Source organism: Erpetoichthys calabaricus, chromosome 11 (genome assembly GCF_900747795.2).
Source record: "Erpetoichthys calabaricus chromosome 11, fErpCal1.3, whole genome shotgun sequence".
Lineage (NCBI taxonomy): Eukaryota > Metazoa > Chordata > Cladistia > Polypteriformes > Polypteridae > Erpetoichthys > Erpetoichthys calabaricus.
In genome coordinates, this window is record NC_041404.2 from 146,696,797 (window position 1) to 146,713,290 (window position 16,494).

Consider the following 16,494-nt stretch of genomic DNA (forward strand, 5'->3'; position numbering starts at 1 on the left):
GCCCCTTGGTGCCGACCGTTTTGTGCGCCTTTTTCCTCACAGAATCTCCTACAATGGCCACCAACCGTTCCCACGTCACTGCAGCTTGCTGTCCTCCATTGACTTCGGCCTGATCCTTCATGCTGCAGGTTTCACTTTTAAATTTCTTTAAAGGGCGCCAGGGCTGCCATGAGATGATAAAGCGCCAGGTGCTACACTTTGTTGTTTACTTCTCTTTATGGTTGTTAACCATCAGCATTTTTCTCAACTCCTTTTGTTCTAACGGGTCAGGTTTCTGATCTGCTCTTGAATTCTAATGTTGGTTCAGTCAACTTTGTATTGTTTAAAAAGTGCTACAGAAATAACCTGGACTTGAAACCACCTCACTCGGTCCTGCCACCCAGCCCCATGGGTACTCTCACGTCAGTGGTACTACGTTGGTGACACACAGAGATGTCTGTCACCCCCTCCAGCGGGTGACACAGTCTCGGACTAGAAGGACCACCTTCTCTGGCTCAGCCTGGCAGACTAAGCTCCTTGGTATCCCAGCCAGGCCTTCTACTCTGCTCCTTAGGGACAAGCTGACAGAGATGGGAGTAGACTCATACCTGGTGGCATGGATCGTGGACTATCTTACAGACAGACCTCAGTATGTGCGTCTCGGGAACTGCAGGTCTGACATTGTGGTCAGCAGCACAGGAGTGCCACAGGGGACTGTACTTTCTCCGGTCCTGTTCAGCTTATATACATCAGACTTCGAATACAACTCGGAGTCCTGCCACGTGCAAAAGTTCACTGACGACACTGCTATCGTGGGCTGCATCAGGAGTGGGCAGGAGGAGGAGTATAGGGACCTAATCAAGGACTTTGTTAAATGGTGCGACTCAAACCTCCTACACCTGAACACCAGCAAAACCAAGGAGCTGGTGGTGGATTTTAGGAGGCCCAGGCCCCTCATGGACCCCGTGATCATCAGAGGTGACTGTGTGCAGAGGGTGCAGACCTATAAATACCTGGGAGTGCAGCTGGATGATAAATTGGACTGGACTGCCAATACTGATGCTCTGTGCAAGAGGACAGAGCCAACTATACTTCCTTAGAAGACTGGCATCCTTCAACATCTGCAATAAGATGCTGCAGATGTTCTACCAGACGGTTGTGGCGAGCGCCCTCTCCTACGTGGTGGTGTGCTGGGGAGGCAGCATAAAGAAGAGGGACGCCTCACGCCTGGACAAACTGATGAGGAAGGCAGGCTCTATTATAGGCACGGAGCTGGACAGTTTGACATCCGTGGCAGAGCGACAGGCGCTGAGCAGACTCCTATCAATTATGGAGAATCCACTGCATCCACTGAACAGGATCATCTCCAGACAGAGGAGCAGCTTCAGCGACAGACTGCTGTCACCGTCCTGCTCCACTGACAGACTGAGGAGATCGTTCCTCCCCAAACAATGCGACTCTTCAGTTCCACCCAGGGGGGGTAAACATTAATCAAAGTTATTGTCTGTTTTTACCTGCATTTTTATCACTCTTTAATTTATTATTGTTTTTTGTATCAGTATGCTGCTGCTGGAGTATGTGAATTTCCCCTTGGGATTAATAAAGTATCTATCTACCTACTCAGCTCCTCTTTCTGTAAAGCTCATCTCATTATCATTAACACCCACCATTTCAGTACACAATCTCAGGGTGGGGATCCTTGACCAGCTATCACCACTGACCACATTGCCAGCGTCTCTCGTTCAGGCAGATTCACTGCGTACAAGACCAGGCCATGTCTGACAGAGGACGCAGCACAACTTCAGGGCCAGACGGTGGACATTTGGACAACAACAACTCTCTACACCTGCCTGTGCCTCTACAGACGATTCTTGGGTCCAGCCAGCTAGGACAAGCGCAGGTCACTACACCGGCACCCTGCAGCAACACACATGAAGTTCAAATCCTTCAGGCCTACAGAGTAGTCCAGGGGTCTCACTAACGCCAGTCCTGGAGGGCCACAGTGGCTGCAGGTTTTCATTCTAACCCTTTTCTTAATTAGCAACCTGTTTTTTCCTGCTAATGAACTTCTTTTGAATTAACTGTAACTGACTTGTTTTTTTAAGATTTGTTTCCTTGAAAATGAAATGTGAAGTGAGTGAGCAGACAGAAGACCAACTAAGTCAGGGCCTCAAACTCCCACCAGTTGCTTCATTAGATGCTAAGTCTTGTCATTCATTACACCCGTTCATTCCACAGCTTGTTGCTGCTCTCATTGTGCAATAGCAGACATTTCTGAAATTGTTGAGGTTTGAGTGGATCAGCATTCCTGAGACCTTCACCTTTCTTTATTTTCAGATACTGTGTGATGGTCACAGTTTGCTGGTCGTGTTTTGGCTCATTTTGTATCTCATTATTGTTTGGCCGGTAATTAAGGAAAAAGAAACAATTAGGGGGTCTGAGTTTAAGAGCAATTCAATTAAAATTCAAAAGAATTAGGAGCAAAAACAGGTCACTAATTAAGAAAAGGGTTAGAATGAAAACCTGCAGCCACTGCAACCTCCCAGGACGAGAGTTGGGGACCCCTGGCATATACAGTAATATATATGGAAGAAACTCGTGAGGTATTCCTCACCCTTTCAGGTCTGCTAATGAATGGAGTGCTGTGATACCAACTCTACATGACATCAGATCTCCATCTAGACATCGTTTTTCACGTGTCACTCCTAGCTGGTGGAATGAACTGCCCACCTCCACCTGAATTGCTGACTGTTTCAATGTGTTTAAGAAACATCTGAAGACTCTTGCGCGGTGAATGTTGGTTTAATTGACGATGACTTATGTGTCTCTCTGCTTGGTATAAAGCACTGCATGTGATAATGAATTCCCTACGCTTGTCCTGAAACACTTAATTCTTAACAAATTTTCAGCCTCTTTGTAAGTCGCTTTGGATAGGTGTGTCCGCTAAGTCAGTAAACGCCTTCATCTTTTATGTCACCTGAACATAATACTCGTGTTGCACCTTCCGATAATCCTCACAGCTCTAGATTTCCGGGTTCCAATGTCCCTCCAACAATCTTCACTGGCATCGCTATTAAAGCCCCCCTACCGCCCAAAGGGTGGGGGGCTAAACCAGGTTTTCTGCCATAGATGGGGCGCCCACGTCAGACTCTGCTCCTTCCTTACTTAAGCCCACTGTGTCTAAACGAATTCAGGAAGGTAAACGAGTAAATGGCGGTACTCTTTACTTGACTTGTTCTTCTCTTTTTTGAACGAATAACCAAGAAAGACGCTGCCGATGCCGCCACGGAACCGCACCGTCAATCGGACTTCTCCGCGGGTCCTCCTCACGCGACTACTTGACAGAATTACACAACTCTGAGGGGACGAGTCACTCAAAGTTGGACAGGTGCTCCATAAGATTGCAATCTCAGAACCCAGCTTTCGTGTGAAGGAGCCACGAAGGGCAAATCGTGTCAAGCGATTATCTCCTACATTAATGGCTTTTCACTTTCTGAAAGGTTAACAGCCCGGTTCACTTGCCGTCCTGCCGAAACACTTGTCTCATTTCGAGCTCGGCGCCAGATTGCATCAAGTTTGCACGACACGAACGATACTTTATCCAGCCTTACCTGTCCAAGAAGCAAGAAGCTTTTCAAATTCGTTTCTGTCTGCTACACCGGTGTTCAGACGCTGAGCGGTGGCAGCTTTAGCTTTCCTCCGAAGCAGCGCACAGCTTGTTGTCTCCTGTTCCCGATTTTACAAAAAGCTGCTCGGACTGGGCTCTAGTCTTCCTAAACCGCATTTGTATCTCCCACATATTCCAGGAAGTGCCATTATTATGGGCAAAAAAGGCTTGTACATTTGACGCAAAAGGAATTTCGTATCACAAGCTTTCGCCCCTGAAACGTCGCAAAGCCTTTTGTGAATAAGGTGCCAGACTCCACCTCCGACTTGACCCCTCCCCTCCAGCCTAGCCTGCGAGACGTCCGGTTTGGCGCGCCAGCAAAGCGCAAAGCCTTTTGGGGATTGTAGTCATGATATACACATTTTTTTTCCGTACGTGCGCAATCGCCAACATGTCCAAGTCAGAGAGAATCCTCCCATTTCTAGGATGCAATCAGGGCTATGGGGGGCATACGGGTATTAAAAATATATATATGTGAATTTCATTCCTATGGAAATAGACTTCCATACTCCTCATCTTCCCTATCCCTATAAGTTTGATGAAACCATCATTTATGCATCAACCTTTACAGAAACTCGCTCTCTGTCTTTTGTTTCAGTTATACAATAACAATTTACAATGTTATTAATTATTAATGTTAAAATTTGGCCTCTGGCTTGTTACTATACATTTTTCAATGGATTTTTAAATTGCAGAGATGCTGCTGTCATCACAAACTCCAGTGTCAGTTCATCACCGCTTCCTTTCTCATACTCTGAACCTGACAGATGTCACAAGGTGAGCATAAAGGATCTGATGGCTACTTTACATCTACAGCATCTAGGAATTTAACAGACTCTGAGGACATATTAAATACTTCTGTACTCAGCTGGTAGCACAGTGATCATTGACACCTAAGGAGCTGCGTTACACCTTATCAGAGGAGCAGATTGTCACAAATTTCTGTCTCTCTCTCTGTAATATGCATTCCTATATTAATATATATGCCTATCTCAGGTGCCCCTCTGCGAGGGGCAACGATCTGGAGCAGGGGTCCTCAATCACAGTCCCGGAGGGCCGCAGTGGCTACAGGTTTTCATTCCAGCCAGTATCCCTAACTAGAACTCAGCTCTTGCTGATAATGAAAGTTGGTATTTAACTCTAGGCCTTGTTAGCGCTTTCATTCATCAAAGACAAATTTTAGTTGCTTTGTAGATCAGAGCTCCTCCATTACAGTTCTGGAGGTCTGCAGTGGCTGCAGGTTTTCACTTCAACAATTTTCTTAATTTGAACCCATTCATATACTATTAAAGCAAAACATTTTGTCTGTGTTCTTAGGAAAAACAGAAAATCAACAGTTTCGGAAATGTCTGCTGTGGCAGAATGAGAGCAGCAACAAGCCGTGGAATTAAATAATGAGTTTAATTAACAGCAAGAATCGGCTTCTCATTAAGAACGTGATTGGAGTGAAACTGGTTGGAGTTTGAAGCCCCAATGTAGCTGATCATCTGTTGGCTCGTTTCATGTCTCATTTCTGTTTGGCTTTCATTTAATGAAGAAAAGAATCAATTCAGAGGACTGAATCCTTAAAAACAGGGCTATTAAAGTGAAGGGGAAAAGAATTTAATTAGCAGTGAAAACTGGGCACTGATTAGGAAAAGGGTCAGAATGAAAACCTGCAGCCACTGCGGCCCTCCAGGCCCAGAGTTCGACACCCCGATCTAGAATGAGGATAAAAGCACTCAATGGTGTACAAAACTAGAATTCATAAATAGTGTCTTTATTATTTAAATAATTACTTTTGCTTTTCTAATTTTTTTTTGGCATGTAAATGGAACTGAATTACATTTTACATTTTGGGATTATATGGGGGCGGCACGGTGGCGCAGTGGGTAGCGCTGCTGCCTCGCAGTTGGGAGACCTGGGGACCTGGGTTTGCCTCCCGGGTCCTCCCTGTGTGGAGTTTGCATGTTCTCCCCGTGTCTGCGTGGGTTTCCTCCGGGCGCTCCGGTTTCCTCCCACAGTCCAAAGACATGTAGGTTAGGTAGATTGGCGATTCTAAATTGTGCTTGGTGTGTGGTTGTGTTTGTGTGTGTCCTGCGGTGGGTTGGCACCCTGCCTGGGATTGGTTCTTGCCTTGTGCCCTGTGTTGGCTGGGATTGGCTCCAGCAGACCCCCGTGACCCTGTGTTTGGATTCAGCGGGTTGGAAAATGGATGGATGGATTATATGGAGTCAGGATTCAGATGTGGCTTGACTCCCTACGATGAGGAATTTTTGATCACTTTTACACAGTCCTAGCTGAATGAACCTTCACAACGCATGGCGAGTCACGGCTATTTCAGGTATGCTGTGTCATTTTGGGTACTGCGAAGAACTGGCTTAAACTTCTTATTTCAGAAGCTAGTTTAATGTTGGATGGGTTTAATCTGATACAGAATCAGAATCAGAATATCTTTATTACATTTAGGTGGAGTGGAAAAAGCAGGAGGGGGACTGGGGACTTATGTAAAAGAGCGAGCACATTATAATTAAAGCTAAATGTGTGATGCAGACATTGAAATGCTCACTGAATTTGTCCACGTTGCTGCCCAGGGAGATAAATTACATAATCCTGGCTAACTCAGCCATAGAAACAGAGTCACTCTGTCACTAATATTCTAATGACAAATCATTATGACTCTAGAAAGCGGGGGATTTCAAGCAGGTGGAAGAAACGTCTATAAGCATATTCCACTCGTGCAGACTACAAGCTGGACCTGCTCTGTTCAAATGTTAATGTCGTTAAACATAAACCTGTGGTACAACTGGGCACTGTCTGACCTCACCTTACGGCCAACTACAAGCTTGTTAACAGACGACAGCAGCTCTCTTATTATCCAAGACAGCAGATCTTATGGGTGCCTGGGAACATTCTTGTTTATTATATTTACATTATTTTTGAGCTTCTGTAAAGTTTTAGTTTCCCCTTAGAGGACAAATACAGTATCATTGAATCTAATCTAATCGAACCCAACAATAACCAACAAACTGAACAGACACTTATTATTGCCCCGCCCACTCATGTCAAAGCTCACATATAATTGGTTAGGGATCAGTGAGGTGTGGGATTGATGGGCCACCTTGTCCCGCCCCCAGCTCGTATTCATCCTATTAAATTTTGTGAGTGAGATTTCCACCTAAACACAAACACAAATCTAGTGATGGCATTAGTTGTTGGCTTAGCTTTGCAAGATTAGAATCAAATCTTTGAATAAATTTCAGTAAAACATTCACCATTTGTAATGACGACTCCTAAAGCTGATATCCAACAGTAAATGGAATAGAGGACCAGAATTTATAGCAACTCCGTCAGTCAGACATTTTCTTACCCACTTATTCCTGAACAGGGTTGCAGGGGGCCTGCTGGAGCCTATCCCAGATAGCACAGGGCACAAGGCAGGAACAAACCCTGGACAGGGCGCCAGAGCAAAAACACACGCACATCCACCCCAAGCACACACCAGGGCCAGTTTAGGATCACCAATTCACCTGACCTGCATGTCTTTGGACTGTGGGAGAAAACCCACGGGGAGAACATGCAAACTCCATGCAAGGAGGACACGGGACGTGAATCCTGGCCTCCTTACTGTGAGGCACTGCGCCTCCACTTACAGGTAGAGTGCTTATTATTTAAAAGGTTGTTTTTGCTTTTCTATTTTTTTTGTTTGGCTTGTAAATGAAAGTGTGCTCACATATTATATTTTGGGATAAACACTACCTTGAGTTGTTCTATTTTAAAATAAACCTGTTCACATCAGAGCAGAGTACACAGCCTTTTCATATTTAGAGCGGAGTTCACGTATCATACGAGATTTCTATGCAGTAAGTTCATTACAGTACACATTTACTGAGCCCAGTTCTTTATCAAGTCAAATATTTCCACATGTTTTAGGTAAAAAAAAGGTGCACCCCCCCCCCCTCCCCCCCAACCTCCCCATCATTTGTGAATATCCTTCGTGAAGTGCGAAACATGGCCTTCTCTTGCAGATGGCATGCAGGAATGCACATTAAAAATCAGAAAAATGTAAAATATTTCACTACAGTTGTAGAAAGAGTGAGTTCAGTAAGCGGCTTTGACAGCAGAATTTATTTGTACAAATCACAAAACGTTTCCTTACATCGGGGTAGCGCTCTGTTTTTTGAAAGCGTTTTATCAAGTGTCTAAAATACTAGACAATGCATAAGAGATTTAGTCTTTTTAGTTTTTCAGAGTAGGGAAAAATTCTCAAAATGGGAGGAAACTGGCTTGCTGATGGTAGGATTTTGATTGTACCACCTGGCCACTCTGAGGTTTGGGTATTATGGTCAAACAGTCATATGAACACTGAGAAGAAGAAGAAGGAGGAGAAGAAGAGGGGGGAGACGTGTCTGGAGGCAGGAGGAGAGGAGGAAGGTAAAGAAAGTGGAACTGAGGGTAGGGACTTTGAATGTTGGCAGTATGACTGGTAAGGGGAGAGAGTTAGCAGATATGATGGAGAGAAGGAAGGTTGATATATTGTGCGTGCAATAGACTAAATGGAAGGGGAGTAAGGCCAGGTGGATCGGTGGTGGATTCAAATTGCTCTATCATGATGAATGTTGTTAGTGCATATGCACCGCAAGTTGGGTGTACGATGGGTGAGAAAGAAGATTTTTGGAGTGAGTTGGATGAAGTGATGAACAGTGTACCCAAGGGACAGAAACTGGTGATTGCAGCAGATTTCAATGGACATGTTAGTGAAGGGAACAGAGGAGACAAGGAGGTGATGGGTAGGTATGGTGTCAAGGAGAGGAATGAAGAAGGCCAGAGGATAGTGGATTTTGCCAAAAGGATGGACATGGCTGTGGTGAATACGTATTTTAAGAAGAGGTAGGAACATAGAGTTACGTACAAGAGTGGAGGAAGATGCACACAGGTAGATTACATCCTATGCAGAAGAGTTGATCTGAAGGAGATTGAAGACTGCAAAGTGGTGGCAGGGGAAAGTGTAGTTAGAGAGCATAGGATGGTGGTCTGTAGGATGGCGCTGGAGATCAAGAAGTGGAAGAGAGTGAGGGCAGAGCCAAGGATCAAATGGTGGTAGTTGAAAAAGGAAGACTGCAAGGTTGAGTTTAGGGAGGAGGTGAGACTGGCACTGGGTGGCAGTGAAGAGTCACCAGACAGCTGGGAAATTACAGCAGATGTAGTAAGGGTGACAGCAAGATGGGCGCTTCGCATGACATTTGGACAGAGGAAGGAGGAAAAGGAAACCGGGTGGTGGAATGAGGAAATACAGGAGAGTATACAGAGGAAGAGGATGGCAAAGAAGAAGTGGGATAGTCAGAGAGATGCAGAAAGTAGACAAGAGTACAAAGAGATAAGGCACAAGGTGAAGAGAGAGGTGGCGAAGGCTAAAGAAAAGGCGTATGATGAGTTATATGAGAGGTTGGACACTAAGGAGGGAGAAAAGGACCAGTGGGCTAAACAGAGGGACAGAGCTGGGAAAGATGTGCAGCAGGTTAGGGTGATAAAGGATAAAGATGGAAATGTACCCACAAACAAGGAGAGTGTGTTGAGCAGATGGGAAGAGTACTTAGAGAGGCTGATGAATGAAGAGAACGAGAGAGAGAAGAGGTTGGATGATGTGGAGATAGTGAGTCAGGAAGTGCAATGGTTTAGCAAGGAGGAAGTAAGGACAGCTATGAAGAGGATGAAAAATGGAAAAGCCGTTGGTCCAGATGACATACCTGTGGAAGCATGGAGGTGTTTAGGAGAGATGGCAGTGGAGTTTTTAACCAGATTGTTCAATGGAATCTTGGAAAGTGAGAGGATGCCTGAGGAGTGGAGGAGCAGTGTACTGGTGGGCCGATATTTAAGAATAAGGGGGATGTGCAGGACTGCAGTAACTACAGTGGGATAAAATTGATGAGCCAAAGCATTAAGTTATGGGAAAGAGTAGTGGAAGCTCGGTTAAGAAGTGAGGTGATGATTAGTGAGCAGCGGTATGGTTTCATGCCAAGAAAGAGCACCACAGATGTGATGTTTACTCTGAGGATAATGATGGAGAAGTTTAGGGAAAGCCAGAAGGAGCTGCATTGCATCTTTATGGACCTGGAGAAAGCAAATGACAGGGTGCCTCGAGAGGAGCTGTGGTATTGTATGAGGAAGTTAGAAGTGGCAGAGAAGTACGTAAGAGTTGAACAGGATATGTACGAGGGAAGTGTGACTGTGGTGAGGTCTATGATAGGAGTGACGGAGGTGGGATTACATCAGGGATCAGCTCTGAGTCCTTTCTTATTTGCAATGGTGATGGACAGGTTGACAGACGAGATTAGACAGGAGTCCCTGTGGACTATGATGTTTGCTGATGACATTGTGATCTGTAGCAATAGTAGGGAGCAGGTTGAGGAGATCCTGGAGAGGTGGAGATATGCTCTAGAGAGGAGAGGAATGAAGGTCTGTAGGAACAAACAGAATCATGTGTGTGAATGACAGGGAGGTCAGTGGAATGGTGAAGATGCAGGGAGTAGAGTTGGAGAGGTGGATGAGTTTAAATACTTGGGATCAACAGTACAGAGTAATGGGGATTGTGGAAGAGAAGTGAAGAAGAGAGTGCAGGCAGGGTGGAGTGGATGGAGAAGAGTGTCAGGAGTGATTTGTGACAGACGGGTATCAGCAAGAGTGAAAGGGAAGGTCAACAGGATGGTAGTGAGACCAGTTATGTTATATGGGTTGGAGACGGTGGCACTGACCAGAAAGCAGGAGACAGAACTGGAGGTGGCAGAGTTGAAGATTCTAAGATTTGCATTGGGTGTGACGAGGATGGACAGGATTAGAAATGAGGACATTAGAGGGTCAGCTCAAGTTGGACGTTTGGAAGACAAAGTCAGAGAGGCGAGATTGCATTGGTTTGGACATGTGCAGAGGAGAGATGCTGAGTATACTGGGAGAAGGATGCTAAGGATAGAGCTGCTAGGGAAGAGGAAAAGAGGAAGACCTAAGCAAAGGTTTATGGATGTGGTGAGAGAGGACATGCAGGTGATGGATGTAAAAGAACAAGATGAAGAGGACAGAAAGATATGGAAAAAGATGATCTTCTGTGGCAACCCCTAATGGGAGCAGCCGAAAGAAGAAGAAGAGTCATATGAACACTGAGAGAATTAAGTTTTTAAATCCTCAATTTACTTTTGATAGCACAAACAGTGAAAAAACAACACAATGCAAAAAAATAAAAATAAAATCCTTTTAAGATTTAAAATGCAAAGTGTCCCAAATATTAATATTTTTTGCTGCTGGAGTATGTGAATTTCCCCCTGGGATTAATAAAGTATCTATCTATCTATCTATCTATCTATCTATCTATCTATCTATCTATCTATCTATCTATCTATCTATCTATCTATCTATCTATCTATCTAAATAAAATAACAACACAAATGAGCAGTGTCGTGCTGTCCCAGTAATGATGTGCTTTGGTTGGGAGTTCAGCTTGAAAACATACAAGGATCCCCGAGAAGCCCTATTCAGCACAAGTGTCATGAAAATATTACGGAGGCTGCTTTATACCAAAAGGTAATATGCCTACATGATGCCTCACTGGGACTGGCACTACCAGGTCTGAAGTTTTTGTTTCTTTTTTTTTTTTTAATTAATTTTCTTCCTTTTTCATCATTCTGGGGTGTGTGTGCTATGGCCAAAAGGAGGCTCCCCAGAGCCCCAGACACAAGTGCACAGACACAGTCAAAGGTTAAATTAACATTGTGTTATTATACAAAAGTACTTTTCTCAGGTTTTTCCTCCAATACACTAGTATTCACAAGCACAATTCCAATAAAGAACTTCCTGCACTCTTCTCTGGGCAAGCCTTCACCCTGCATCCCAACCCCAATTGCCTGATGCAGGACAAACGGCTTCTTTAATGCCAGACCTGGGAATACTTAAGGTGCCAGGGCAGAACCCACAGGAAGCACTTCTAGGTTAGGAGGAAATTAAATAAAATAAAGTAGGGAGGATTCCTCTCGACAGTGGCCTCTGGTGACCCCCAGGGACTCCGACAGGGTTGCCCTTCCAGACTACAGGTCCCAATATATCCTGTTGGTGTCCATACTGGGACCAGACCAGAGAAGCACTGCTACCTCTGGTGCTGGGGAAAAATCTGTGCTAGTCCATCCATTTTAGCCTGAATGCCCTGACTGGAATAGGAAGCACTGGCCATCCTAACTGGGTTACTCCTTCCACTGTGCTGCTCATCTGTTACGGCCTCCCATCGGGTAAATTTTCTCTTTTCAAACCAGTCAACATTCACAGTATATATCATTGATCTGTTTATTTATTTACTTACTTAATGAGCTCCTGTAAAAAGCCAAATTTACACCAGGAGACAATTACCGGTCTACCTATTTATTAGGCCCAGGGCCTCTCATAAAAATGAAATTGAGTCTCTGAAGTAGAACCAAGGTGTGGTGTGAAAGAATTTGGGCCCCCTTCTTTAGTTGTATCTCCTACTTTCAGCAGATCTGCTGAGAAGTCTTGGCCTATATTGGCTGGTTGAGTTATTAAACTGAGGTAATGAGGTTACATCAATGAACACATGTACATGCACTTCAATAACACGGTTATACACAGAAACTTGCTTTCTAAAATGCCATGTATACCCTTTTTCTAGTTAAAGAAACCAGGTAAACGAGAGAAGATTTCTCCGCAAGTTGTCCCAGTTATCTGACCACGTTACAGTGAAGGATTTTGTAAGTCTACACATGTCCGTCACCCTCCATCTACCTGCTTTACTTTGCACATGCTTTCAACAGCAACAGGCAGAAATGTCCACATCATAAATTTCCAGGGACAGATACTCTAAGGGCGATCACATTATTCCTTCTCCTGCCTTACATAGTCCGACTACTTCTTAAAGCAACAAGTACCCTAACTCAGTACTTGCTGAGGTAAACATACCTGCATGTAAGGCAAGAAGCACATGGACTGCCACGCCGGTCCATTGCAGAACTCAGTCGCAAAACCAAGTAGAAAAGAGCGTGCTGCATGCAATCCAGTAGCAGAAACATTTTACTGAAGTGTTAGTTTAGTTTTCACCTAGCTATCTAATGTAGACATGTTGAAATCATGCAATCAGGTGACACAGAGAGGTCAGTGTTCATTTGTCGAACCTTCGTGAGCTCAGATCGAGGATGTAAAAAAAAAGGGAATGGATGTTATTTACATATAGCATGAAGGACTAAACAAATTTATAATAAACACAAGATAATGATCACACTCCTCACGCTTATTCTTGCCGGCCGATAAAGATGCCAAACTCTTTTGCACAGCTGAATGCCATTGGAGCGTTTTGGAAAAAGGAGAACTCCAAAAGTGCACTTGCGTATGTAAACGGAGTTGTCCGTGTATGTAAACGCACTCAATATTTGTAATTCTCAGACTCACTCATAGACAGCTCACGTAGGATGATGCATCCATCCATCCATCGATTTTCCAACACGCTGAATCTGAACACAGGGTCACAGGGGTCTGCTGGAGCCAATCCCAGCCAACACAGGGCACAAGGCAGGAACCAATCCCGGGCAGGGTGCCAACCCACCACAGCGTAGGATGATGCACGTTACCAAAATCCAGTGCCATACTGTTTGTGTGACTTTAGCAGATTAGAGACTGTGTTTTTTTGGGAAAGAGGGTTGGAAGGACAGCACCCATACAATGATGGTGTTATTTGCTAATTCTTGTTATTGTGGGGTTTGACCGTTGTCACAGATGTGCACATGGGAAACAGCTAAAGGGCCTCAAAAATAGTAATTCTATGCCTGACCAGGGGGCGGCAGAGTGTGCCAACTGTCTCTCTCAGTCTATTGCAGACCATTCTTGGGAAATCCCGCTTGGTTCCAGCACCAACGATGACGTCACTTCCGGCCATGAAGACGTCATTTACGATTCCAGTGTCAGCGATGACGTCACTTCCCGTTCTACCTGTTAAAACCACCATCTTGTCTCAATACAAACCAGTTGTGTTTTGGACTCTGTTCTATGAACATCATTCATTTTAAAAATCAACTTTTGCAACCAGGAAAAGTATATATGAGTGGCTGCCCCAAAACTTCATGATGTCTGTGACTCATTTATGTGACACCGTATTTGTGGTTTAATGGCTATGGTTTTTTTCTTCTCCAGTTGACAGTTGTCCATATAAAGCATGCTAATCCTAATCCACATAAATGTTCTGTACATTCTGTAGTTATGTTCAAGCTACTGAGCTAGCATGACAAAGTTACAAGATCGTGTTGGATGTCCTACACAGAATACAAATCAACACTGGCATGTGATCACAATGCACCTTTACTTGACGTTTCTGCAGGTTGGTTATGGCTGATGCCAGAAGTTAGGAGGGTGGCTCCCAATGCTTTGGCAGGTCCAGGGGCCCATGGACTCGGAATCCACTCCTAGCTGGAAGGGACAGCTTGCACAGGAAGTCTGGGCCAGTCAGAAACGACGGTTGTTAGGGAGGCCATCATTAAATTTAATTGTAATGATAAAATGTATACTTTTCAGTATCCTGTAGTTTAGTTCAAATTGCCAGGTTCCTGTAAAAATAGAATGCAGTCTGTCCAATTACATGGCACAGCCGCTGTGGGTGAAGGCGGCAATGGAGTGGCAGACTCCTACAGAGTAGAGACCGTGTGACTAGGGTTGCCACCCGTCCTTTAAAATACGGAATCGTCCCGTATTTGAGAATGAAATTGCGCGTCCCGTTTTGAATCAATACGTATGCGTTCCTTATTTTTTTGTATTAAAAGTGGTAACCCTACGTGTGACAATTGTGGCCACAGCTGAGGGTAACCTGCCCAGACACGGCCAGTTAGCCATGCAGTCTGTTTACAGATCTTTACCTCCCTGTCTGCAATAAATCAAAGTGTTATCCATTCACAAATGTGAATTTCCTAAAGCTTTCTTTCTGCCGGTTAGCTAATACAAACTCTTGTCTGTATTTTATGTTTATCTTAGTTTGCCATTTTTTGTAGATGGGTCATAATAATAATAATAATAAAATTTATTATTATTATTATTATGACCCAGAAGCTTGGGAAAACAAAAGAGTATTTGCTTTGTAAGGAGGGGAAAATTTCAAGTGTGTACAGTATTTCCTATTGATTACTTGGGTGAGACCTTTACACAAGGCAAGTTAAAGAAATACTCCACCCAAAAATGATATTGTTTATGTTTTATGTACCCCTTGCATTTTGAAGTGTTGACTGAGAAAAGTTTTTAATCTCATATTTTCACAAAGAAACTGGAGTCTATGGAGACCAGCGCTGTACAAAAGTAAATAAAGTGAAAAAGTCTGCGAAAAAGTTACTTGGGTCACACAATCCACATGCAGGTAAATAGTCTTAGGCTCACATCTTGCAAACAACTAAAATGTTGTTAAATAACCACTTTTGAAAAATTCTGCACAGGGCATAAACAGGAAATGCTCAGGATCAAGCTTTTGAATTGAGGACCAATGAATGAGGGGGACAGGAGGATCTTCAATTCAAAAGTTCCATCCCGTTTTCATTGCTGCATCATTGACTGCAAAGAAGGAACCAATACTGAATGGGGTGCCAGTCCAATAAGGGGCACACTCAGACATGCAGGGCCAATTTAACAGGAGGATATTATTCAAAAAGACAGCAAAGAGCAAATCAGCACGTTTCACTGGGATGTAAATTACTGAAAATAAACACTGAAAGGAACAGAAGTGGAAAGAACTTGACACAGTATAAGAGTGAGTGTGTTAACCAGAACATTGGCAAACCAGATAGCTCTGCAGTCAAGCACTTTCACTCTGATATGCGGTATTATCTAATACATAAAGCTCAAAGTGGGCTTGTCCAGTGTGCAAATCCACCCCCAATGAACCAATCACCACCACAGATTTCCCATTTATACAGTACAGTAGAAGCCCACAGGCTGTGCTTCATTACAACATACCTGTGTTTTATAAGGGAGGAGTCCCTAGGAGGCATTTTTGGGCCTTGGCACAGGTAGGCAAAGATGGCCTTAGTCAATTAAATTATTTTTTTTGGTTTGGGGTCAAATATTTTTGCCCGTGGGTTATTTATTTAGCGATCCCACCTGCAGCACCCAGTAACCAGCATTTTATGAATATCATAATTTATACATTGTCATTCATACAGACTGCTATCACAACATGCTGTAGATGCCAAAGAATATACACTTTAAATAAATGTACAGGTTTTGAATTCATCTTTGATATCAGAAGGACAGGTGATCTTTGTGTTCCCAGTAACACATTTGCTAGACAGGCATTTCCCAAACACAACTGCATATAAGCTAGAGATGTGCAACCTTGACAATGGGTAGTCCCCGTGTATGACGGGCCATACTTTTTAACTGGTCTTTAACACTGCTGACGACTTGCATTTTACCTGAATTCCATCTTCATATTAGTCCACACATCCAGGTGTCTCTCCAAATTACTTTCAAACGTTTTTTTTATTACTTACAATAAAGGATTGTTTACAAAGAAAAACATATTTTGGAAAGAATGTAAAAAAAAAAATATAAACCCATTTCTGAGTAATAAAAAACATGATTTCATAACTAGCAAGATGTGTCCATTCATCATACCCATTAAGTAAGACAACATAAAAAGTAGCTAAAGCTGCATAAATTATTATACACACACACACACATACACGCAGTATATATGGTGTAAATATATTCTTTCTGAGTTTATGTACTTAACTCAGGATTCATTATTCCTTTCAATACACACACTTACATATATTTATATATATATTTATATATTTTTATTTATATTTATATATATATATATATATATATATATATATATATATATA

The 16,494-nt window shown here is 43.4% G+C and overlaps 1 protein-coding gene across 1 annotated transcript in view; it reads right to left on the minus strand.

The window, feature by feature from the left end:
- capn15 (calpain 15) overlaps nt 1-3,876 on the minus strand; it is an 82,397-nt gene extending 78,521 nt beyond the window's left edge. The window contains exon 1 of the mRNA XM_028814278.2: nt 3,591-3,876. The gene's annotated coding sequence lies outside the window, so the exon portion shown is untranslated. The remainder of the gene's footprint in view (nt 1-3,590) is intronic.
- Between the last annotated feature and the right edge of the window lie 12,618 nt (nt 3,877-16,494).